Source organism: Gossypium arboreum, chromosome 6, assembly GCF_025698485.1.
Source record: "Gossypium arboreum isolate Shixiya-1 chromosome 6, ASM2569848v2, whole genome shotgun sequence".
NCBI classification, from domain to species: domain Eukaryota; kingdom Viridiplantae; phylum Streptophyta; class Magnoliopsida; order Malvales; family Malvaceae; genus Gossypium; species Gossypium arboreum.
The window spans coordinates 129156769-129181430 of NC_069075.1; the positions used below are offsets into that span (position 1 = coordinate 129156769).

At 37.5% G+C, this 24662-nt stretch overlaps 1 non-coding gene across 1 annotated transcript; it reads left to right on the plus strand.

The window, feature by feature from the left end:
- Window positions 1-9963: 9963 nt before the first annotated feature.
- On the plus strand, window positions 9964-10069 carry LOC128294442 (small nucleolar RNA R71). Its single transcript, XR_008284752.1, has one exon. It is a non-coding gene; the product is annotated as a small nucleolar RNA R71 (small nucleolar RNA).
- Window positions 10070-24662: the final 14593 nt, after the last annotated feature.

Below are 24662 nucleotides of genomic sequence, written 5' to 3' on the forward strand. Positions count from 1 at the left end.
CCTGAACCAGAACCGAGGCAAGAAACATTGGTAAGTAAAGGTAAGGGTGAGGTGGACCACAATGACCTAAAACCAGTAAGTAAAGAATACAAACCTCGTATGCCATACCCAAACACAACAAGGAAAGACCGCACAGAAGAACAATTTGGTAAATTCCTTAAATTATTAAAGAAGTTACACATTAACTTACCGTTTATTAAAGCTCATTCGCAGATACAAAATGCAGTCAAATTCTTAAAGGAGCTTTTAACAAATCAGCTGAAGTTGGATGAGGAGTCGCATGTGGAACTAAATGCAGTTTGCTCAGCCATACTACAGAATAAGTTGGCCAACAAATTAAAAGATCCAGGGAGTTTTACGATTCCCTGTTTAATTGGTAGCCTAGATGTAAATAATGCTTTGGCTGATTTAGGGGCTAGTATAAATGTCATGCCTTACAAAATGTTTAAGCAACTAGGTCTTGGGAAACCCAAACAAACTAGGATGAGTATTCAATTAGCCGATAAAATAATCAGATTTCCTAGGGGTATTATTGAAGATGTACTCGTTAAAATTGACAAATTTATATTCCCAATTAATTTCGTTGTTTTAGACATAGAAGAGGATAGTAACGTTCCTTTAATTTTAAGGAGGCCCTTTTTAGCATCTGCTAGAACAATAATTGATGTTGGTACAGGTGAACTCACACTTCGTGTGGGAGACAAAATAATTATTCTACTCAAGCTTGTAATTCGAGTAACACATTAAAAATTAAAGGTGGTTGTATAAATCATTCTACTAAAACTGACCATGTGGGGCAACCTACTTTGCAGGAAATAAGTTCGGAGAACCTACACGAGCCATGTTCAAGCAACAACAAAGGACCTATCTATGAAGAACGAAGGCTACAAATCGAGGAACTAGATGAATGGCGGATACAGAAACTGAGAACACCCGATAAACCAAAACCGAGCCAAGACGATCTCAATACATCACCAAATCAACTTAAGGTTGGAGACAAAGTACTACTAGATGCAACAGATCCTCGCATTACCACTTTTGAACCTAATGAAGAAATTCCTCTCACGGTACTCAGTATTTTCCCATATGGTATAGTCGAGGTAATTCACCCCGAATTTGGAACTTTTAAAGTAAGAAATACTCATCGTAAACCTTATATTGATAATGTTGATAGCAGGGATGAGGAGTGTAAACTCCTCGAGCCACTATAATCAAACACCAGAGAGGTAAGTCAAGCTTAGACTATAAATAAGCACTTCTCGAGAGGCAACCAGAGCACTAATAGTAATGATTTATTTAAATTCTAGTTTTTCACATCTAACCTACTAACCAAGTCTTGAAAACATAGGATTTTCCCATCCACACAGCCAGGCACACGGGCGTGCCTTAGGCCGTGCAATATTGCTGTGTGAAAACTGGGAAAAAAATTTTCCCCAACACGGGATGCAATAAGTCGCCACGGCCGTGTGATAAGGCCGTGGGTGAAACTGCCAAACCAACACGGGCGTGTTACATGCCCGTGTTTTGAAACCTTGGGCGAACCTGTCAATTTAGCACGGGCGTTCGACACGCCTGTGCCCAGCCCCCGTGGTCGACACTATCAAACTAACACAGGCATGGGATATCATACACGGGCGTGGGAGAAGCGAATGAAGCAAGACACGGCCGTGCGACACAGCCATGTGCACCCACACACCCAAGGAAACATGGGCGTGGGGCGAATGTTAGACACGCCTAAATTTAAAAAATCGTGAAACACAGGGGCACGCCCGTGTGCCCTAAAATCTATATAAACCCCTCACTATTCATCATCCCCCTCCCCAAAAATCCCTAACCCTAGTCGTTGCAACTCCACGTGCCCTACCTGCCACGCCCGTGCACCGCCTATAACACTGTTTCCGACGACCCAAGCTTCTTCTTTTTGCGTTTGTTTACTCTTTTCTCTCTATTTTCTTTAAATATTTTTCTTATTTCATGATTTCTTTGATCCATTTGACTATTTCAAGTGAATATTCATAGTAGAATAATAATACTCATGCTTGTCATTAAAGAATATTGCCATTTTTCATACTACATTCATCTATTTTTCTCGTTTCCATGGATTTTATGCTTACCCACATGCATTCATACATTAGATATTCCAGTCGTATTATTCTCATTGTCCTATTTTAATAACTTAATATATTTGCTTTAGTTGTTTTAGTTTTGTTAACTTGATCTTGTACGCGAGTCTCATAAAATATTCCTATTTAGTTTTGTGTTTCCATGCTATTTTTGGGGTGTATTGGTTGAACTTCGGCTTTTCAATGCAAGTATACAATGTCATCCTTACGTACTAAGAAAACCGTTGTCCCCGTCTCAAAGAAAAGAAAAGGAGCAACGCCATCCTCAGGTCTTACCGCGGAGATTAGGCACCCTTTCCTCGAGTTCCCCTTGGGACCCCAAGAGGAGCTATTTCAGATATTATGGGCCCGAACCCTAGGTGTGGGCTGCTGCATTGACTAGGCCACACTTGAAAAAATTCAGATGGCTGACGCGGTCCGAGCCCTCCTGATGACTGGACCGTGGGGGCTCTTCTTTGAGATCATCGAGGTGACATACCTCGAGCTCATGATGGAACTATTGATCGCGTGATTTCGTGATAGGTTTTAAATATTTATAATTACTCATTCTTGAACTAACTATTATCGCGATGTAGGCAAGTGTACCTATCGAACAGTAGTATAGTTTTAGCAAGACTGGATTGTCGAACCCAAAGGAACTAAAAGTACTAGTAATGAATGTCTTTTTATTATCTAGCCTAAGAATAAAGAGGTTTCTATTTTAACTAACTAATTATCTAAACTAAGAACGCACAGAGAATGGAATTGGGGAATTGCTTTTGGAAAAATCGATTGAATGAACACAATACCTAAGGAAAAATCCACCTAGACTATACTTGTTATTCTCGTTCTGAATCGGACGATTTATTCATTTAACTTGTTTTGTAGAGATCCCTAAGTTATGTTATTATCCCTATTCAAGACTAATAATGTCTAATACCTAGTTTGAATAAATGAGACTTTTCTCTAATTAACACTCTAGGCCTGCATTAACTCGATCCATGGATCCCCTTATTAGGTTTCACCCTAATCCGAAAAAATCTTGTCACCCTATGTCTAGGCGCGTAATCAAATCCGCTTAATTATGAAAAATGTACTCATAAATAGGGTCTACTCCTCCTTTGAATAAGAACTTATCTTGAATTGGTATCCTGGGATATCAAAATAAGAATTAAGAACACATAATTAAGAACAAGTTAAATATTTATCATAAAACTCAGAAAATAATAACAAGATTCATCTTAGGTTTCATTCCCCTTAGGTACTTAGGGGACTTAGTTCATAACTAAATAAGAAAACATCTCAAAATAATAAAGAATACAAAACATAAAGAAAACCCAAAACTCCTGAAAGGGAATTGAGGAGAGATCTTCAGTCTTGATGATGAATTCGACTTTTGAGATGAATCAATCGACTTTCTGGGAGTAATTCCTTATCCCCTACTCTGTCCTCCCCTTTCTTCCTTCTCTAGGGTGTATTTATAGGCTTTGGAATGCCTAAATGCCCTCAAAATTAGCCTTTTTCGAATTGGACTCAACTTCGGCTTGGCAGGGACATGCCCGTGTGTGATTACTTAAGGCCGTGATTGAGCCTGTCAAATTGACACGGCTGTGTGGTCTGCCCGTATGAGGAGGTCCAGGCCGTGTTGATTTCGTACTTTGGCCCATTTTCTCTGTTTTTGGCCCTTTTCTCGTTCCTTTCGCTCTCCTATGCTCTCCTAAGTGTAAAACATGAAATTAAAGCATTAGGAGCATCGAATTCACCAATTCTAATGGAATATCATCCATAAAATGCGTTAAACATGGGGTAAAAATATGTATAAATTACGGTTTATCAAATACGCACACACTTAAGCATTTGCTTGTCCTAAAGCAAAATTCTCAACTCATAATCAAAATAAATTCTTCTCAACTTATAATTCTATTGATAATATCTCAGAATAATCCATAGGTAATCATACATTGAGAATTCAACTAAAAGAACAAAAAAGTTTCAAACATTCCAAGTTGAGTATTTAATCATGCAAACATAGGTGTCTGTCCTCATTTAAGTAATTACCTTTGATTCAGAACATCACAGAGTTTCACATCCTCACTACAGATTCACTCAAATCACTCGAGGTGTTTAAGGACAATAAATGAAGCACTCAATAGTCAATAATGAAAAGTCATTACCATAGGCTTGCATGAAAATCAAATCTCCACCACTATAATTTAAGATGATACATCAATCAAAAAGGTCTTTAGAGGGTTGTAATGAGGTTTGGTTAGGGGGTGTGGTCACAAGCTGAAAGAAAGGGTTAGAATCGAGATTGAATTGAAAAATTACCTAACTAGAAAAAGAGTTAATCATCACTTGCATACAACAGAGCTTCTTCTCAGACTAAGGAATTTAACTTTTGAAGCTTACAAATAGAAGATCACTACTAATATGTATACATGTTTTTTTTTTAAGAACACATTAAATTACAGAGTAGAATACAACATAGCTAAGCAACTATTTCAATTCAAATCTCGACAAAAATGGGGCTTAAATTAATTTAGGGGATTTCAACAATAATGGGTTAAAGGTTAATATTAAGGGTAATATAAGAAATGGCTTGTTAGGCTCAAGTGGGTTCACTAGGGGTTAATTGTAGTGGTAGGCTTTTCATGGCATGAGTGGGTTAATCCTAAGTGCCTTAATCATTTTGACATATCAAATCAAATGGTACGGTCTCAACATGAATAATCAAGCAAGTTCTAGAATAACAGTTCACTACTAACGCACTCAACGCAATAATAAAAGTGAGCATGAAAGAATTAATAGATCCTCAAAAGGCTCAAAAATCTCACAAAAATTATGGCTTTTGATGTTTAAAACTTGTGAATCCCAACTCAAAGTAATACCTAAATTTTTGGGAAACAACCTAAAATTTTAAATTCTTAAAAATCAACTTATCATGCTTGATTCTCTAATGTCTTAAAGTTTAAACAATCAATCTATAAACGCCTATGTTTTAATTTAAGATATATCAATCAAAATCATAAATCAATAAAAATTTATCCTAAATATGATATGAGAGCTTTTCAAGAAAACAAGGTAGTCATTCAGGGATTTTTCTGATAATGAAATAAATACCCCCCACACTTAAGATGTACATTGCCCTAAATGTACAAAGATAGATATTAGAATATAAAAATAAGATAGGGAGAGAAGTGAAACTTCTTGTATGATGAATTCCTCGAACTGGAGTTCTGGAGAGTAATCGGTTCGAGAGTGGAGAAGGATACTCTGGTGATCGTAGAGGTTCATTAGGCCATAAGTCCTGTGCCAAAAGAATATTATCTCTAGTGGTAGCTATGGTCGTGTGTGAGTAGGATATTGCAGTCGTGTAGAACCTTTCCCAGTGGAGTTTTAGTTCCTATGTGATGATGAGCTTAAGAGCTCTATATAACTGTGATAAAATCAGGAACTTTTTAGGGGATATTAGGAAGAATAATTACTCAAAAAGAAATAACCGAAATTAATAATTAAAAATGAAATTTCTAAAATCTAATAAAAATAAAAAGTAGTTTTAATAAAAATTAAAAACATAAAATAATAAATAAATGTTTTTAAACATCTTCATCACTGGATGGTTCGCGAGGTGGGACTGGCGATGAGATGTGGAGGTGCTGAAAAATCTGCTATAGAGTAGCATCAATGTTGTCAAATCATTGAAAACACTACTGCTCGAATTGAGTGAGGCGCTCAGAGATGTCAGCATATGAAGCCACTACATGAACTGGACAAGAGGGTGGTGGTGGCTGAGTCGGTGGGTCCTCGTGCTGTGAGGGAACATCATCAGGAATGTCCTCGTAGGCCTCCTCATCGGTATATTGGGCGAGACGATATTGGGTGAAGACATCTGACCGAGATGCCTTGTGAAGACATCTGGCCGATGAGGGTGAGGGATGATTCTTGGGCTGCAGTGTTGAGGAGCTCGAAGTTTCGAGCTAGTCGAGTCACATATGCGCCAATGGAGATGATCCCCTTCCTATGCCGCTCCGTCTGGTGCTGAATCATGAGGGCGATCAAATAGGCAAGGTCGATGACGTGCCTGTGCGACATACACCATAAGAAGTAGGCATCGTGAGTGTTGACGACGCCAGTGCTCTCTCGCCTCCCTGTAATCGTGTGAGCTAAAATGGCATGTAGGTACCTCAGGGATGGTGGGAGAACTGATGCCTTAGAGCAGCTAGGATTGTAGGAGGCTATGCCAGGGTCCAAAGTGTGCCAGCACTTCGAAGGAAAAAAATGTATGTGGCGAGTGAGAGCATGTAGTTCATTTTCCTCCTTGAACTCCTCCGTATATAAGCCTAGTGCAGCACCGAATTCTGGGATGCTTAGTTGGCGAACTAACCCACATAGGCAAAACTAGACCGTGTCGGAATCATCGTAATTTGCCATTACGGTCTGAAGATGGAACGTTGAGCATAGTTCCATCGTGAGCTCGAGGTATGTTGGTTCGATGATCCCAAAGAATAGCTCCCAAGGGTCAGTGGTTAGGAGGGCCTGAATCGCATCAGCCATTTGAATTTGTTCAACGACAGCCAAGTCGATACAGCGGCCCACAATTAAGGGTCGGGCCTGAAGTATTTGGAAAAGCTCTTCTTGAGGCCCTCGGGGGAACTGTAGAAGAGGGTGATGAATTTCTGTAGTTGGACCCGCGAAAAATGACACTCCCTTCCTCTTCTTCGAGGCAGGTACGACGGTTTTCTTTGCTCATGAAGACGACATTAAAATCCTGTAATATAAAGAATAATAATAATAGGTATACGAATTCGAAGAAGTAAAAGGCATGGATTTGAACTAACTATTTCAGCCAAGACTATTAATATGAAGCAAACTTCAACCACAATAACAATGAGAATGAGAATAGAAATGTAATGGGTATGAGGTTTTCCTAATCTCAATTTAACACAAAATGTATGATAACTAACCTAGGAATGCAAATTAAATAATAGACATTGGCATGGTAATAGCATGAGAATAAGCATAGTAATGTCATGGGTATGAGGTGTTCCTAATAACTTGATTTAACACGAAATGTAAGATAACTAACCTAAGAATGCAAATTAAATGATAGAAAATTGAAAAATAGTTCAAAAGATATGAAGATTATGTTGATAATAAGCATTAGAAATAAGTAAAATAGAAGTGAAAGGAGTAAACAAACGCTAGGGGAAAGAGATTGAGTGTCAAAAATGAAGTGGGAAGTGGCGCACGGGCGTGGCAGAGAGGCCGTGTGGAGTTGCAGTGGCTAGGGTTAGGGGCTTTGAATAAGGAAGAAAGTGAATAGTGTAGGGTATTTATAGATTTTGGGCCACACGGCCAGGGCACACGCCCGTGTTCCCCAACTTCAGCCCGTGTGATTCGCGAATTTCGAATTTGGGCTCGTCTGACATTTAGTACACGCCCGTGTTCCTTGGGCGTGTGGGTGCACACGGCTATGTCTGACGTTGTTCGCTTCTCCTACGCCTGTGTGAGAAATCCCCACGCCCGTGTCAATCTAATAGGTTCAACCACAGGTGTTAGACACGGGCGTGTCACATTCTCGTACTAGTTTCTCAGTTTCAACCATGGGTCTTCCACACGGGCGTGTCGCACACCCGTGCTGTTTTGGCAGGCTCGACCACGGCCATGTCGCACGGCCATGGCATTTTATCGTAGCCCATGTTTGGGGACATCCTTGCTTTGTATTCACACGGCCATAAGCACGCCCGTGTGCTTGGTCGTGTCTCTGTGAAAAACCTGTATTCGAGAGCTCCGTTAGTAAGTTAGATGTTGAAGACTAAATTTTTAAAGAAGTTAATACAGTTAGTGCTGTGGTTGTCTCCCAAGACGCGCTTATTTATAGTCTAAGCTTGATTACGTCTCCGTTGAATAATCATGGTGGTTTGAGGAGTTTATATTCCTCATTCCTGTCATCAATCTCATCAAAATAAGGTTTTAAACGGGTGTTGTTTACTTTAAAAGTACCGAAATTAGGGTGCCTTACCTCGACCCGTAAGAGGGATTTCTTCATTCGGGTGGTAGCGACAATGTGGGGATCTGCAGCATCTAATAAGACTCTATCTCCAATCTTAAGTTGATTTGGAAAGGTATTGAGCTTGTTCTGTCATAGATTCGGTTTGTCAGGTGTTCTTAGTTTATTCCTCCGCCATTCATCGAGTTCCTTGATTTGTAATCTTCGATCTTCATGAATAGGTCCTCTACTATTGCTTGAGAATGACTCGTGTGCTTCTTTCAAAATCATTTCCTATAAAGTAGGTTGTACCATATTGTCAGTTCTAGGAGAATGGGTTAAATGGTCACCTTCAATTCCCGATGTGTTGCCAGAAATACAAGCTTGAAGGGTGATTGTTTCGTCTCCTACACGGAGTGTGAGTTCACCTATTCCAACATTAATAATTGTTTTAGCAGTTGCTAAAAAGGACCGTCCCAGAATTAAAGGAGTGTTGCTACCATCTTCTATATCTAGAACAATAAAGTCAATGGGAAATATAAATTTATCGATTTTAACTAGTACATCTTCAATAATACCCCTAGGGAACCTTATAGTTTTATTTGTTGATTGAATGCTCATCCTAGTTTGTTTGGGTTTCTTGAGACCTAATTGCTTAAACATTTTGTAGGGTATGACGTTAATACTAGCCCCTAAATCAGCTAATGCATTGTTAACATCTAAACTACCAATTAAGCAAGGAATTGTAAAACTCCCTAGATTTTTAGTTTGTTCGGTAGTCTATTTTGGAGAATAGCTGAGCAAACTGCGTTTAGCTCCATGTGCGACGCCTCGTCCAACTTCCGCTTATTTGCTAAAAGTTCCTTTAAAAATTTCATTGCGTTTGGCATCTGTGATAGGGCTTCAATAAACGGTAAATTAATATGTAATTTTTTTAAGAGTTTAAAGAATTTACCAAATTGTTCATCTGAGAGGTCTTTCCTTGTCGCGTTGGGGTATGGCACGCGAGGTTTATATTTTACATTCACCGTTTTGTTTTTATTGTTATCTACATCACCTTGACCTTTGCTTACCACAGTTTCTTGCCTCGATTCTAGTTTAGGCTCAACAACTCTTTCTTCAACTTGAATATTAATTGCATTGAGCTGTTCCCCTGGGTTGGGTTCAGTATTACTTGGCAAGCTACCTTGTGGTCGTTCAGAAATTAGTTTGGAAAGCTGACCTATCTTAGTTTCAAGCCCTTGGATCGACGCTTGTTGATTTTTAAGTGCTGTCTCGGTGTTCTGGAAACGAGTTACTGACATTGAAATAAACTTTGAGAGCATCTCTTCAAGGTTCGATTTCTTTTCCTGTTGGTAGGGTGGTTGTTGGTAGCCTAGAGGTGGTTGTGGTCTTTGATTTCCTTGACCGCTCCACGAGAAATTGGGCTGGTTCCTCCAACCTGCATTCTAAGTGTTACTATATGGATTTTTTTGAGGTTGAGGATTATTACCCATGTAGTTTAATTGCTCGTTATCCATGCTGTGGCCATAAGGTTGGTATTTCGAATGGTTTGTTCCACCTCCACTTGCTTCGCACTGCATTATTAGGTGAACCTGTGAAGTACTAAGAAAACCATCAATCTTTTTATTTAAGAGTTCTACCTAATTAGAGAGCATGGTGACCGAATCGACGCTATAAATGCCGGTTGTTTTCGTTGGCTTTGTCCTCATGACTTGCCACCGATAGTTATTCAGTGACATCTCTTCTATAAACTCATAGGCATCTTTAGGTGTTTTATTATTGATGGTTCCGCCAGCAGCTGCGTCAACCATTTGTCGAGTCGAAAGATCCAGGCCATTATGGAACGTTTGAACCTATAGCCAAAGCGGTAACCCATGATGAGGGCACATTCTCAAAAGGTCCTTGTATCTCTCCATGCATCATAGAGTGTTTCTAAATCCATCTACACAAAAGAAGAGATATCATTACATAATTTAGCCGTTTTAACCGACGGAAAAAATTTTAGTAAAAATTTTTCGGTCATTTGTTCCCAAGTAGTAATTGACCCTCATGGTAATGAGTTCAACCACTATTTAGCTTTGTTCCTCAATGAAAAAGGGAATAACCGAAGACGAATTGCATCATCAAAGACACCATTAATTTTAAATGTATCGCATAATTCTAAGAAGTTGTCTAAATGAGTGTTGGTATCCTCATCCTGCAAACCATCAAACTGAACAATTGCTGTATCATTTGAATAGTGTTAGGTTTTAATTCAAAAGTATTTGTAGCTACAGTAGGTCTAACTATGCTTGATTCAGTTCCTGTTAGAAAAGGTTTAGCATAATTATACATAGTGCGTGGAGCAGGATTTTGATTAACCGCAGTTACAGGAGGTAGCTGATTGCCTTGGTTTTCAGCCATATCTTCAGTTGGGGGTTGAGTATCGTCTTCTTGCTCGTTCTCTGTGTATCTTAAGCTTCACCTTATTTCTCTTTGATTTCTGTGAATTGTACGACCGATTTCTTCGTCAAAAAGTAATGGTCCTGACGGATTTCTTCTAGTCATAAACTATAAAAACCTACCAAGAGAAGAAAAATGTAAATTAATAAATAATAATCATAAATTAAAGTGCATAATAAAATAAATGGCTAAAGTAATAAAAATTGAGTGTTCCTAATATTTCAGTTCCCCGGCAATGGCGCCAAAAAATTGATCGCGTGATTTCGTGATAGGTTTTCAATATTTATAATTACTAGTTCTTGAACTAACTATTATCGCGATGTAGGCAAGTGTACCTATCGAACAGTAGTATAGTTTTAGCAAGACCGGATTGTCGAACCCAAAGGAACTAAAAGTACTAGTAATGCCTGTCTTTTTATTATCTAGCCTAAGAATAAATAGGTTTTTGTTTTAACTAACTAATTATCTAAACTAAGAACGCACAGAGAATGGAATTGGGGAATTTCTTTTGGAAAAATTGATTGAATGAAGACAATCCCTAAGGAAAAATCCACCTAGACTGTACTTGTTATTCTGGCTCGGAATCACACGATTTATTCATTTAACCTGCTCCGTAGAAATCCCTATGTTATGTTATTATCCCTATTCAAGACTAATAACGTCTAATCCCTAGATTGAATAATCGAGACTTTTATCTAATTGACACTCTAGGGTTGCATTAACTCGATCTATGGATCCCCTTATTAGGTTTCACCCTAATCAGGCAAAATCTTGTCACCCTATGTCTAGGCGCACAATCAACTCCGCTTAATTATGACAAATGTACTCTTAAACAGGGTCTATTCCTCCTCTGAATAAGAGCTTATCTTGAATCGGTATCCTGGGATATCAAAACAAGAATTATGAACACATAATTAAGAACAAGTCAAATATTTATGATAAAACTTAGGAAATAATAACAAGATTCGTCTTAGGTTTCATTCCCCTTAGGTATTTAGGGGATTTAGTTCATCACTAAATAAGAAAACATCTCAGAATAATAAAGAATACAAAACATAAAGAAAACCCAAAACTCCTAAAGAGGAATTAAGGAGAGATCTTCAGGCTTGATGATGAATCTGGCTTCTGAGATGAACCAATCGGCTGTCTTGGAGTAATTCCTTACCCCCTACTCTGTCCTCCCCTTTCTTCCTTCTCTAGGGTGTATTTATAGGCTTTGGAATGCCTAAAAGCCCTCAAAATTAGCCTTTTTCGAATTGGACTCAACTTGGGCTCGGTAGGGACACGCCCGTGTGCGATTACTTAAGGCCGTGATCGAGCATGCCAGATTGACACGGCCGTGTGGTCTGCCCGTGTAAGGAGGTCCAGGATGTGTTGATTTTGTACTTTGGCCCATTTTCTCTGTTTTTGGCCCGTTTCTCATTCCTTTCGCTCTCTTATGCTCTCCTACGTGCAAAACATGAAATTAAAGCATTAGGAGCATCAAATTCACCTATTTTAATGGAAAATCATCCATAAAATGCGTTAAACATGGGGTAGAAATATGTATAAATTACGGTTTATCAACTATGCTCGACCTTCCATCTCCAAGTCGTCATTACAAACTTCGACGATCCTGGAACGGTCTAATTCTGCCTTGGTGGTCTAGTGTGCCAGTTAAGCGTACTCGAGTTCGGGATTGCACTAGGGCTGTACACGGATGTGTTCATGGACGACAATGAACTCGACACCCTCTACTGCCACATCCACGACTCTCCCTCAAAGTGTTGGAAGGACCTCGTCCCTGCCTCGGCTCCTATGATCCTAGCTGCTCTAAGGCATCAGCCCTCGCCCCATCCCTGCGATGCCTACACGCCATCTTGGCAGACATTCTGACGGGATGACGAGAGAGCACTGGCGTCACCAACACTCACGACGCCTATTTCTTATGGAGCTTGGAGAACGGGCAGGTTTTCGACCTTGCCTACTTCATCGCCCTCGCCATCCGCCATTAGATGGAGCGACATAGGAGAGGGGTCATCTCTATCGGGCCTTATGGGACTCAATTGGCACGACACTTTGGGCTCCTCAACACAGTGGCACAGTCATCCTCCCTCACTCTCATTGGCTAGATGTCCCCACAGGGCATCTTGAGCATGCTAAACATGAGGATGATCAAGAAACGACGTCGCACCTACCCTCCTCAGTATCGCCTCGTGCAGTCTACCGAGGAGGAGGTCCCAGAGGATATTACTGATGATGTCCCTCCACATTTATTTCATTTTTATTTTCACCTTTATCTTTATTTATCATATTTAAGTACTTTTTATTTCATTTTCCTTTATTATTATTTTAATTTTAGTTTTTATAATTTTTATTGAATAATTTATAGTTTCAGCTATTTTATTACGAGTAATTATGCTTCCTTATATTTCCTAAAAAGTTTCTGATTCTATCAGAGTTATAAAGAGCTCCAAAGCTCATCATCGCATAGGAACTAAAAACTCCACCTGCAAATGTTTTCCACGACTGTCATGTCCTACTCGACCATGACCATAGCTACTACCAGATATAATATTCTTTTGGCGTAGGACTTATGGACTAATGAACCTATACCACCACCGGAGTATCCTCCTCCACTCTCATCATTGCCTTGGCCGATTATTCTCCATAACTCTAAATCAAGGAGTTCATTCATTATTCAGGAAGTTTCACTTCTCTCCCTATCTTATGATTATTTATCTATATTTTTCAATATATTTATTTTTGTACATTGAGGGCAATGTACATCTTAAGTGTAGGGGGTCTTTCATATCATCATTAGAAATCCCTGAATTTTGTCTTATTCTCACGTGAATCACTCATAACAATATTAGAATGAATTTTAATTAATTTATGATTTTTATTGATATGTCTTGAATTAAAACATGGGCATTTATGCATTGATTGTTTAAACATTAAGACATTAGGGAATCAAGCATGAAAAGTTGATTTTTGAAGAATTATAAACTTTTAGGTTGTTTCCCTAAGTTTAGGTATTATTGTGAGTTGAAATTCACAAGTTTATACATTAAAAAACCATAATTTTTGTGAGATCTTGACCCTTTAGAGCATATTTTATTTCTTTCATTCTCACTTTTATTATGAGTGCATATTGATTTGTTATTCTAGAACTTGCTTGATTATGCATGTCAAGACTACACCATTTGATTTGATATGTCAAGATGATAAAGGTGCTTAGGTTTAACCCACTCAATCCACAAAATCCTACCTTCATAATTGAACCTTAGTGAACCCCTTTGAGCCTAACAAGAAATTAATTGATTTACCCTCAATATTAACCCATAACCCATTATTGTTGAAATCCCCTAAATTGATCCCTATTTTTGTCGAGATTTAATTTGAACTAATCGCTTAGCTTTGTTTTGCTCTTCTATGTATTTGACTTGTTCTTAAAAAAAAAAAAAACACTTCAACACATATTAGTAGTAATTCGTCATTTTTGAGCTTGAGTGTTAATTCCATATTCTGAGAAAAAGCTCACTTGTATTCAACTAATGACTGGTTATTTTTCTAGCTAGGTAATTTTTCAATTCAATCTCGATTCTAACCTTTTCTTTTAGCTTGTGACCACACCCCCTAACCAAAGCCACATTACAACCCTCTAAAAGACCTTTTTGATTGATGTATCAGCTCAATTTATAGTGGTGGAGATTTGATTTTCAAGCAAGCCTATGGCAATAGCTTTTCATATTGACTAATGAGTGCTTTAATTGATGTCCTTAAACACCTTGAGTGATTTGAGTCAATCTTTAGGAGGATGTTAAACTTTGTGATATTTTGATAAAAGGTAATCACTTAGATAAGGGGAGACACCTATTTTTCGTGATAAAATACTCAACTTGGAATGTTTGAAACTTTTATGTACTTTCAGTTGAATTTTCAATGTATGAATACTTATGGATTATTTTGAGATATTATTGATAGGGATTATAAATTGAGAAGAATTTATTTTGATTGTGAGTTGAGGATTTTGCTTGAGGACAAGCAAAAGCTTAAGTGTGGGGGTATTTGATAAACTGTAATTTATACATGTTTTATCCCATGCTTAGCACACTTATGGATGGTTTCTCCTTAGATTTGGTGAATTAAATGCTCCTAATTCTTTAATTTCATGTTTTATACTTAGATGAGCATAGGAGAGTAAAAAGAGCGAGAAACGGGCCGAAAATAGAGAAAATGGACCCACATGGGAAATCAACACTACCTGGACTTCCTCAGATGGGCGTGTCCCTTTGGCAGGATCAAAGCACGACTTACATGGATAGACTACATGCCCGTGCCTATTCAACAGCCTTGACCACGAGTTGGAGTAATCGTACACGGGCGTGTCCCTGTCGAGCCCAAGTATAACCCTATTTGAAAAAGGCCAATTTTGAGGGCTCTTAGGTATTCTAAAGCCTATTTAAACACCTGAGGAGGCACATAGGAAGGGGGACGCAGAGTAGGAGGTAAGGAATTAATCAAGGAAAGTCGATTGGTCCATCTCAAAAGCTGGATTCATCATCAAGACTGAAGATCTCCCTTCAATTTCCATTCAGGGGTTTTGGGTTTTCTTGATGTTTTGTATTTATTATTATTTTGAGATGTTTTCTTCTATAATTATGAACTAAACCCCCTAAATACCTAATAGGAATGAAACCTAAGAAGGATCTTGTTATTATTATCTAAATTGTATGATAAATATTTGACTTGTTCTTAATTATGTGTTCTTAATTCTTGTTTTAATATTCTAGGATATTGATTCGAGTTAATGCTCTTATTCAGAGGAGGATTAGACCCTGTCTAAGAGCAAATTTGTCATAATTAAGCGGAGTTGATTGCACGCCTAGAGATAGGGTGATAAGATTTTGCCGAATTAGGGTGAAACCTAGTAAGGGGATCCATAGATCTAGTTAATGCAACACTAGGTGTTAATTAGAAAGAGATTTCAATTAATCAACCTAGGGTTAGACGTTATTAGTCTCGAGAGAGATAATAATATAACTTAGGGATTTCTGTGGATCAAGTCTAATGAATAAATCGACTAATTTAGAGTCAAATAACAAGTGAAGTCTAGGTGGATTTTTCCTTGGGTATTGTCTTAATCAATTGAGTTTTTCGAAAAGCTTTTTTCCAATTTTCTCTCTGTGCACTCTTAGTTTAGTTAATTAGTTTAGATAAAAAAATCCCTTAATTTTTAGGCTAGATAATAGAAAGAAAGTAATTACTAGTACTCTTGGTTCCTTTGGGTTCGACAATCCGATCTTGCTAAAGCTATAATACTGTTCGATAGGTACACTTGCCTTCATCGTGATGATAGTTAGTTTCAAGAACGACTAAATATAAATTTTTAAAACCTGTCACGAATATCACGTATCAAGTTTCCTTGACCAAACCAACTCCATGAATCTTATTCTCCTTAAGTTCAGTCCAGTATAAAAGTGTACGACATTTACGTCCATACAATGCCTCATAAGGTGCCAACTGATAACTGTTGTTGTAGGCAAATTCAACCAACGGTAAGTATTTTTCCCAACTACCTTGGAATTCCAATACACAGCATCGGAGCATGTCTTCTAAGATCTGAATTACTCACTCAAATTGTCCATCAGTCTGTGGGTGAAAAGTGGTACTAAAGTTTAGTTTCGTGCCCAAAGCCTCTTACAAATTTTTCCAAAATCGTGATGTGAACCTCGGATCTTTATTCGAAATAATTGTCAAAGGTACTTTGTGTAGTCTTACAATTTCAGAAACATACAATTCAGCCAACTTAACAAGTGAATAATCAATACGTACCTATATAAAATGAGCCGATTTAGTCAACTTGTCAACTACCACCCAGATGACATTTTCTTTCTTGGTGTCAATGGTAAATCTGTCACAAAATCCATAGGAATTCGGTCCCATTTCCATTCGAGAACCAAAATAGGCTGAAGTAAACCTAAAGGTACCTAGTGTTCGACCTTTACTTGCTGACAAATCAAGCACCTCGATACAAACTTGGATATATTTCTTTTCATACCATTCCACCAATACATTTTCTTTAAATCATTGTACATTTTTGTGCTACCTGTGTGAAATGACATACATCCATTATGAGCCTCATATAAAATAATCTGAATCAACTCAGTATTCTTTGAAACACAAATTCTACCATGGAACCTCAGACAACCATTGGAGTCTTTATGAAAATCTAGTTCACTGTTCGACTCACATTGAGCTTTCTTTGCTTGTAACTCTTTATTAGTTTTCTGAGCATTATAAATCTGTTGTAGAAAATTCGGTCTAGCCTTTAACTCTGCTAGAATTACACCATCATTGGACAAGGTTAGCCACGCATTCATAGCTCTCAAGGTAAATAAATACTTCCTGATTAGGGCATCGACGACCATGTTTTCCTTACTACGGTGATAATCAATCACAAGTTCATAGTCTTTTAACAATTCAAGCCATCTTCGTTGCCTCAAATTCAAGTCCTTTTGGGTCATCAAATACTTAAGACTTTTGTGGTCTGTATAGACATGGCATTTCTCCCTAAATAGATAATGTTGCCAAATCTTCAAAGCAAATACAATGGCAGCCCATTCTAGATCGTGCGTCAGGTAGTTCTTCTCATGGGGCTTCAATTGCTGCGAAGCATAAGCTACCACTTTACCTTCATGCATAACCACACAACCTAGTCCACTCAAGGATGCATCACTGTAAATCACAAATTCTTTCACTGTAATAACACTGGTGCTTCGGTCAATAACATTTTCAATTTCTCAAAGCTCTACTGACATTTTTCTAACCACTCAAACTTGACATCTTTTTGAAGTAATCTCATCATAAGAGTGGCTATCATAGTGAATCCTTTCACAAAACGTCTGTAGTAACCGGCCAAACCCAAAAAGCTCCTAACTTTAGTTACATTCTGTGGTGGCTTCCATTCAATAATAGCAGAAATCTTACTAGGATTAGCTAGGATACCATCACCTGAAACAATATGGCCTAAGAATCCGACCTCTCGAAGCCAAAACTCACTTTTACTAAACTTAGCATACAACTGTTTGTCCTTCAAAGTCTGTAAAATAGTTCTCAAGTGTTCGGCATGCTCTGCCTCATCTCTAGAATAAATTAGGATATCATCGATGAATATCACAACAAACTTGTCCAAATATGGCAGAAAGATTCGGTTCATTAAATCCATAAACACAGCAGGAGCATTTTTTAATCTAAATGGCATAATAAGGAACTCGTAGTGGCCATACCTCATTCTAAAGGCAGTGTTAGGCACATTCGACTCTTTAACTCGTAATTAATAATAGCCAAATCTCAAATCTATCTTAGAGAACCATGTTGCTCCTTTTAACTGGTCAAATAGGTCATCAATCCTTGGGAGAGGATACTTATTTTTAATTGTCACCTTATTGAGCTGTCGGTAGTCGATGCATAATCTCATGGAACTATCCTTATTTTTCAAAAATAATACATGAGTACCCCATGGAAAAAAACTCAGTCAACTCTTGTAACTGTGACTTCAATTCTTTTAGCTCAATCGGGGCCATCTTGTACGGAGCAATAGAAATAAGTGCCCTCCCTAGCATTAACTCAATACCAAATTCAACTTCTTTAATTGGAGGCAAACTTGGCAGTTCTTTTGGAAATACATCCGATTACTCACATACAACTGGCACTGATTCAATTTTCAATTCAGATTCCTTCGTATTCAATATGTATGCCAAATAAGCTTCATACCCTTTTCTCATACATTTTTTGGCAGACATCAAAGAAATTACAATTGGCGACTTATCTGCATCATCTGATTCAACCCGAAGAATCTCACCTTTTTCACATTTCAATTCAATAACTTTCTGTCCACAATTGACTATAGCATCATTTAGTGTCAACCAATCCATCTCCAATGTGACATCAAATTCATCAAAAGGTAACAACATCAAGTCGGCCAGAAAATAATGACCTCTAATCATCAAAGGGCATTTATTGCTGATCGCGATTTTTGTGTGACAGGTTTTAAATATTTATAAAGAATCGTTCTTGAAACTAACTATTATCATGATGTAGGCAAGTGTACCTATCGAACAGTAGTACAGTTTTAGCAATACCGAATTGTAGAACCCAAAGGAACTAAAAGTACTAGTAATGACAGTCTTTTTATTATCTAGCCTAAGAATAAGGGGTTTTGTTCTAACTAACAAATTAACTAAACTAAAAATTCACAAAAAATAGGATTGGGGGATTACTTTTGGAAAACAATTGAATTAAGACAATACCTAAGGAAGAATCCACCTAGACTTCACTTGTTATTCTAACTCTGAATCGGACGATTTACTCATTTAACTTGTTCTGTAGAGATCCCTAAGTTATGTTATTCTCCCTATTCAAGACTAATAACGTCTAATCCCTAGATTGAATAATTGAGACTTTTCTCTAATTAACACCCTAGGGCTGCATTAACTCGATCTATGGATCCCCTTATTAGGTTTCACCCTAATCTGATAAAATCTTGTCACCTTATCTCTAGGCGCACAATCAACTCCGCTTAATTATGACAACTGTACTCTTAGACAGGGTCTATTCCTCCTCTGAATAAAAGCTTAACTTGAATCAATATCTTGAAATATCAAAAAAAGAATGAAGAACACATAATTAAGAACAAGCCAAATATTTATCATGCAATTCTGAAAATAATAATAAGATTCGTCTTAGGTTTCATTCCCCTTAGGTATTTAGGGGATTTAGTTCATAACTGAAAAGGAAAACATCTCAGAAGAACAATGAATACAAAACATAAAGAAAACCCAAAACTCCTGAAGGGAAATTGAGGGGAGATCTTCTGTCTTGATGGTTAATCTGGCATTTGAGATGGATCAATCGGCTTCGTTGAGCAGTTTCTTGCCTCATTCTCTCTATGTGACCCTTTCTTCCTCCTCTAGGGTGTATTTATAGGCTTTGGAATGCCTAAGAAGCCTCAAAATTAGCCTTTTCTAAATTGGACTCAACTTGGGCTCGACAGGGACACGCCTGTGTGTGATTACTTCAGGTCGTGCTCGAGCATGTCAGAATGGCACGGGCGTGTATTCTACCCATGTGAGTTGTGCTTTAATTCTGCCAATTTGACATGGCTGTGTGGTCTGCCCGTGTGAGGAAGTCCAGGCCGTGTTTATTTCGTACTTTGGCCCATTTTCTCCGTTTTTGGCCCGTTTCTCGTTCCTTTCACTTTCTTATGTTCGCCTAAGTATAAAACGTGAAATTAAAGCATTAGGAGCATCAAATTCACCAATTGTAAGGAAAAATCATCCATAAAATGTGTTAAGCATGGGGTAAAAATATGTATAAATTACGGTTTATCAAATACCCCCACACTTAAGCATTTTCTTATCCTCAAACAAAATCCTCTACTCATAATCAAAATAAATTCTTCTCAACTTATAATTTCTATCGATAATATCTCAAAATAATCCATAAGTAATCATACATTGAGAATTCAACTAAAAGAACATTAGAGCTTTAAACATTCCAAGTTGAGTATTTAATCATGCAAAACTTAGGCATCTCCCCTTATCTAAGTGGTTACCTCGATTCAAAATCTCACGGAGTTTAACATCCTCACTAAAGATTCACTCAAATCACTCAAAGTGTTTAATGACAATGAAATTGCACTCATCAGTCAATATGAAAAGTTATTACCATAGGCTTGCGTGAAAATCAAATCTCCACCACTATAAATTGAGATGATACATGTGACAGCCTTAAATCGACCCTAGTCGAAATGTGGTTTCGGGACCACAAAACCGAGGCATAAAAATAATTTAATATTTATTTTATTGCCTATAATGTGTGTTAACCCATGTGTGACATTTTTTATGCTTTGATTTAGAATTATAAATGTGAATTTCACTAGAAAGGACCTAGTAGTAAACTTTGAAAGTATGATGGGGAAATGTGTGAGGACTAATTAAAGCATGCATGCAAAACAATGGACTTGCATGTCAAATTCCTCCCCTCCCAATAGCTAGTGGCCGGCCATGACAAGGAATTATGGGCAAAAATCATGTCATGAAACATGTTTGGTAAGTGGGTTATGTTGGAATGAATAAAATAAGGAGTATGGAATAAAAATTAATGTTAGTAGGATGAGAAACAAAAAAAAAGTGTCCATCTTTCTCCATAGCTCTTGGCCGAATGTCCTAAAGAAAGAAAGAAAAAAATTTGTTCATCTATTTTCACTCTCTTTTTGGACGAAAATACTAAGGATAAGGAAGGAGTTTTGCTTCATACTTGGTTTGGAAGAGGATTAGGAAGAGGTTGGCTATACTTGCATCAATAGTAAGGTATGTTTGAGGTTGTGCCATGAGATTCATGCATGTTTTTAGTTGCTAGCTTGATGTTCTTGTTAGCCCATGGTTCAAATCTTTGTTATGTCATGGGAATGAAATTCGGCCAAAGTGAATATGGTGTTAATGCCATTGCATGCTAAATATCAAGCTTGATAATGATACATGTGATGGAGGATTGAGGATTCTTAGATTTTCTTTTAGCATTTTTTTGAATGAGATACTAAGTTCTTTGTTTTACCATGACCAAATTGAAATGGTATGGTGTTGTGGTATTCGGCCATGTTATATCCATAAGTATGATTCATGCATGTTGCATGGTAAGTAAGATTTAAGCTTTGGATATGTGTATATATTTGGATATAAGCCACTTGAGAATTCGGCTCTAGCATATATATATGTATATATGTTCGCACACGATGTATTGGTATGACATATATGCTATTTCAAGGTGTATATTTGCTTGTGATGATGTCTCGATTATGAAGTAAATGAGAGATGTGCAATGAGTTACGATATGTAATGCGTTAGTAGTAAAATGTATGCTGTTTTTGTGTGGTATTAAGTGTATAATTGGCCTCAAATTGGACATGTATATTCGGCCACATGAGGGGAAATTGGTGTGCATGCATTCGGTTAGAGGCAAGCACATTGATGCCTATTCTTGGCTTAGAAAATTCGGCTAAGAGGAATATTAACTAATGTGTTGAGTTCGATTCATGATTTCGTACATATGCGACTTTGATGCCTAATGAGTATATATATTGGCTAAGTATCTTGAATTCCTCTTTCGATGCTCACATGATAAAACCAATTTATTTGTTAAATTAAGCTCAAGAGCAAAGGGGAGCTAAATCCGATAAGGGAAGGAAAAAGCCGTGGAATAGCCGTCAAATCGTTCGACCACGTCCGAGGTAAGTTCTTGAGCAATAGAGCTTAAATTCGAATTGATTAGATCATGTTTAAAGCAAATTAAAATCATGCTCTTTGTGTGTGGCTATTGAGCCGAAATTACAAATGTGATAAGTGACTTGTGTCGAATTTTGCTAATGAAAATGAAATGTGAATGTGTTATGGTTTATTGATAAATGTACATGGTTATTCAATGATATCCGGGCTAAGTCCCGAAGGCTTTGTGCTAAGTGACTAAATCCGACTAAGATCCGAAGGCTTTCGAGCAAGCTACTAAATCCGGGTTGAGTCCCGAAGGCATTCGTGCGAGTTATTGTAATCGGGCTATGTCCCAAGGCATTTGAATGTGTAGCCATATCCGGTTAAACTCAAGATACGTGATTCAAGAATGAATGAACTCGCTGTAAAATTTCAGCTAATACGCTTGAAAATTCCAGCAACGAGGTATGTTCGTATGTGCTTTGGAATAGTTGATTCCTTGAATAATATTCGCTCAATCGAGAAATGAGCTTCGGCATTTGGCTAAGATGAACCCTTATGTATGAATATAGGGGTTGGAATGTGAAATAAGTATGATATTGAGAATTTGTGCATATGAAATTATCCGTTAGCTATATGAATGTTATGCTTTTGTTGTGCCGAATCCTTGCTCTAACTTACTAAGCATAAATTGCTTACTCCGTTTCTCTGTTTCTCTGTCTATAGATTTTGGCTCGTCACCTATCGGACTCGGGATTTTTGGAAGTCAAGTCTCCCACACTATCAAAGTCCCTTTCGTATATATTTTGGTTGGATTTTGAAATGGCATGTATAGGACTACCCTTTTGTTGCGTTTTAAGTACTTTTGTGATGTATGTGTGTACGACCATGCGAAAATGGCTCGTAAAAGTGGTGTATGGCATTAGACCATTTGTGCTTATGTATATATGTGACAGCCCAAAATTGACCCTAGTCGGAAAGTGGTTTCGGGACCACGAAACCGAGTCTTATAAATAATTAATTGTTATATTCTATGTTTATGATGTTAATAAATGCGTGTATGAAAGTTTCATGCATTAATTTGATCATTTCTATGTGAATTTATTAAAATGGACTTATATGAAACATTGTAGAAATGTGATAGGTTAATCTATGAGGACCTATTAAAGCATGTAGTGAAAATAGTGGTTTTGCATGTCAAATACTCCTTTTCTTATGCATAGTGGCCGGCCATGATGGAGCATATATTACAATATGTGGTAAATTTCCATGAAGTGGTCATTATTTTATGTAAAAGAAAGGAAATAATAAAAGAAATAGAAAAGAAAAAAAAAGGCTTCATTCCTTTGTTTCTTCTTGACCGAAAATGAAGAGTGGATGAAGGGGGGGGAGTATTCGGTCATCCTAGGGTGATAATGAGGTAAGTAGTCTAGACTAGTTCTTGAAATTTTAGTTGATCTTGGGTGAGATATCAAGCTATTTTTGTAGCCCATGTGGAAATTTTGATATTGGGATGAGTAAGGTTTTCGGCTATGGTGATTGATAAGGGTGATAGTTGTTGTTTCATACTAAATCTAGATGAACAAGGGTAGTTGCTTACATCTTAATAATTATGAGTTCCTTTCTTGAATCTACCTTAAACCCATGAAGCATTCGCCATGGTTGATAGTGAAGGGGTTGATTTATTTTCTTTATGTTAAATGAATAAGTGTGGATGGGTGAAGCTTGAATTAGTTAAATGTTCAAATAGGTTGTTTGGATGCTAATGCCGTATATGAGGATGTTGAACTTGATTAAACAATATTCGCTAGCATGATAAGTATGAAATGTTAAGTAGATGATAAAATTGAAGGGTGAAGTGGCTAATAGGGACTTTTAATGAAATTATGCCAAGGCCGAATGTATCATGAAATAAATAAAAAATGCTAAATTGTGCTTGTATGTGTATTCGCCAAGGAAGTGTGATATGAAGCTTTGATAGGCTTGAAAGATGAATGACCGAATGAGCTATAGGTCATGTATGGGTTAATTTTATGCATATGTGTGTGTGGCATTAGTAGTTAATGGCATTCGCATTGTTTAACTAAAATTAGAAATGAATCTTAAAAGTTAAATAGGTTGCCCTAGTGGCCGAATGTGTTAAAAGCTAATGTATGGACAAATGATACGAATGAATTGGTTTCTGAAATGTGTATGGTTGCCGTATGTATGTGTTAGATTGAGAAGTAAATTTGTTTGATTTAGCTCAAGAGCAAAGGGAACTAGATTGGATAAAGGAAAGGAGAAAGCAAACGAGTAGCCGATTTGGAACCGTTCTACCCCAAACAAGGTAAGTCATTAAGCACGTATTTGATATTGCTTAAATGATTGTAAAATTTATGCAATTGTGTTTAATGGGATGATATATATATATATAAATGAAAATGTATGTGTATGGAGTGATGACATTTGTTGAATGTAAAAGAAATAGTGAAATGTGTAGAAAGTTTGCTTTCGGCACTAAGTGTCTGGGCAATACGTGTGTACGGTGATTGAGATCGGCACTAAGTGTGCGGTTGGGAATATATGGCACTAAGTGTGCGTGCTGGAAATATAAGGCACTAAGTGTGCATGCTGGAAAATATGACACTATGTGTGCAAGTGAAAAATACGGCCTTTGGGTGTGCGAGCTCGGAGGGTATGGCTTGTGTGTGCGGGCTTAAATTACGTGGCACTAAGTGTGCGAAATCGAGTAGTAAGCACTGTGTGTGCGCATTCTATATATATGGAGGGTGTGTCTCCATTGAATTGAGTATGGACGGTGGATAGGGTAAGTACCTCGAGCTCATGACGAATAGAGAATACGCTCATGCTTGGGGTTGAATTTGATAAGCCTTA